Raw genomic sequence first — 2,665 nt, forward strand, 5'->3', positions numbered from 1 at the left:
TGCAATTACTTTCGATATAATTTTATAATCGGTATTTAAAAGAGTTATAGGACGGTAGTTTTCGACTATAAGTGGGTCTTTATCAGGTTTGGGAATTAGTGTTATTATGCCGTTTCTTTGCGAACCGCACAACAAACCTCAACAACCCCATTTTAAGCGCATGGTTTGTGGATTTTATAAATGCTCCTCCAATTTCTTTCCAAAAGGTTGTATAAAATGCCGTACTTAATTCATCGTTGCCTGGTGATTTATTTTTTTCCCATTTTCCGTAACGCTTCATAGCACTCCGTCTTGGATATATCCTTTCCCAAAAAGGACTCTTCCTCCTCGCTATTGGAGTAGCTGCGCCACGCGGATATGGGAATCTATTTGCTTAGCATCCGTTGATCTGCTTGAATATAGCTTTTGATAGAACTGAGTGTGGTTATTGTTTCCCTGTGGTCCGCAATGACTAGCCCGCTTTGTTTTAGTCAAACGATTGTATTACGTTTTTTGTTTCTCTTTTCCAGGCTTAAAAAATATTTTGTATTTTTTCCCCGTTTTCGGCCTAGTTTGTTCGGCTAAGCACGATAGCTGCCCTCGTTTTGCCTTCCAATATCGTATCAATGCGCCGCTGGGTTGCTAATTTTTCTATTCGATCTATTTCTTTGGTTTGCGATGTTCTTTTCTCGGCGGCATGTTTAATAAATTTCCCTCGCAACCAGCACTTTATACTATCCCAGATTATATGCGGTGATACATCTGAGAGTTTCATTGATCGTTAGGAAAGCGCGGATTTCGGATTTCAAGTGATTTATGAATTGGGGGTCGTCTAAAAGGCTGTTATTTAGTTTCCAATACCCTGGGCCGTTTGCTTTAAACTCCGGGCTTATGTTTAAAACAACAAGTCTGTGATCCGATTTAATACTGGGTTCTATATCACAGTTTTTATATGTGGTGTTAGACCTTCTGAAACAAGAAAAAAATCGATGCGACTTCCGGTGAACGGATTTTGTTGGACGCGGGAAAATCTCCGCTGCCTCGGGTTTAATTCCCTAAATATATCAAACAGATCGAACTCTTTCATATAGTTCTTAATTTCCGAACTGCATTTGCGTGTTTGTTGCCCGGTGATTTGTCTAGATCATTTGACATAACTGCGTTAAAATCTCCTCCTATTATAGCGTCGTTATCTAAATAGTCGTTTATTATCCCAAAAAACGAATCAAAAAAAAATTTGGTTATCGGAGTTTGGTCCGTATACATTTGCCAGTGTAAGCCGTTTTGGTCCTGCCGAAATTGAGGCGATCAGGAATATTCCTTCAGTATCGCTCTCTGTATGATGTACAGTCCGCAATTCTGTTGTGGCGACAACAGAATGCAAACGCCTCGGGCGGAGGTGGTACCGTGCGAAAAAAAGGTTTGCGCGTTTCCCCACTCGCATTTCCACATTACCTCTACATCCAAGCTGCTATGTGTTTCCTGCAATAGGATTACGTCGAATTTTTTGTTTTTAAAAAAACGGAAAATACATTTATATTTCGCATTGTTACGTAAACCTTTGACATTAAAGGGCCTAAACACACCCCAAATGTACTTCGCTTTAATCGATAGAGTGTGTTTTTCTAATTCCAACGACACCTTACTTGTTTTAATCGGTTCTGTATAACCAAAGATATTCCAGCTCAAACACCGTGAAATTCATAAAACTGATTTGAAAGTTGCGTGGCGAAAAAATTGAGAAGTGTACTACCCACGTGACAAATCACGTCACAAAATTGTTGAAGCGTGGCCGCTCTCATTCAGAAAGGCGAGAGGCAGTGTTTTCAGCGAAAAACGAGAGAACAAAAAAAAACGCAAAAAGCACAAAAAAAACGCAGGTTTCGCTTTTACGAATGAATCAGTCACGTGACTAGTACGTTCCTACGTCACAATCACGGAGCTCGTAGTAAAAAAAGATAGCGCTAGAGATCACTGTTTGAGGACGAATATCTCCGCCTATACTCGACCAATTTTAATAAGCAAAGTATTTTTGGAATCAATAAAACGGTCGCTTTATGAATTTACCATAAAAAATAAAAGTGGCATGGGGTGTGTTTAGGCCCTTTAAACGATACTATTTTCATTTTGAGATGCTTACCACAGGTGTAAATTGTCAATGTAAATGTTCAGGTTTCTCTTCCGCTGTTCGTAGTGTCTATTTCGATTTCTTTTCTGCGATATGTAATTTCCATGAAAGATTTTCTGTAATTGTTACTCCAAGGAACCGAAAAGAGTTGACTTGTTCAATCTTATTATTATTAATCTTGATTTCTATTGGTACATAGGGTAGTTTAGTGTTGGGGGAGTTGGAAAAGTACATAAATTTAGATTTATCAGTGTTTAGTACCAGTTAGTTTGTTTTCTAGATCTGTGTTGGTAAGTTGGCTGATCACCAAACTAGTTTTACCCGAGATAAAAATGCTGGTGTCATCGGCAAACATTATGGTTTTGCTGTGAATGAGGCAATTTGGGTAGTCATTAATATAAAGTAAGATTAGTAGGGACCAAGGATTGAGCCTTGTGGGACTCCTAGATTGACAAAATTTTGGTTTGAAGACATTACTCCATTGAATTCTACTATTTGGTTCCGATTGGACAGATAACTTTGAATCCAGTTTAGTGCAGTGCCTCTTATACCATAATG

General features: G+C 38.6%; 1 long non-coding RNA gene across 1 annotated transcript; it reads right to left on the bottom strand.

The window, feature by feature from the left end:
• Nucleotides 1-495: 495 nt before the first annotated feature.
• Nucleotides 496-2,202, bottom strand: LOC113475221. The gene is made up of 2 exons (XR_003396967.1): nt 2,120-2,202; nt 496-1,461 (listed from the first exon to the last, which is right to left on the bottom strand). It is a non-coding gene; the product is annotated as an uncharacterized LOC113475221 (long non-coding RNA).
• Between the last annotated feature and the right edge of the window lie 463 nt (nt 2,203-2,665).

Source organism: Ciona intestinalis, unplaced genomic scaffold, assembly GCF_000224145.3.
Source record: "Ciona intestinalis unplaced genomic scaffold, KH HT000162.2, whole genome shotgun sequence".
In the NCBI taxonomy this organism is placed as follows: Eukaryota; Metazoa; Chordata; class Ascidiacea; order Phlebobranchia; family Cionidae; genus Ciona; species Ciona intestinalis.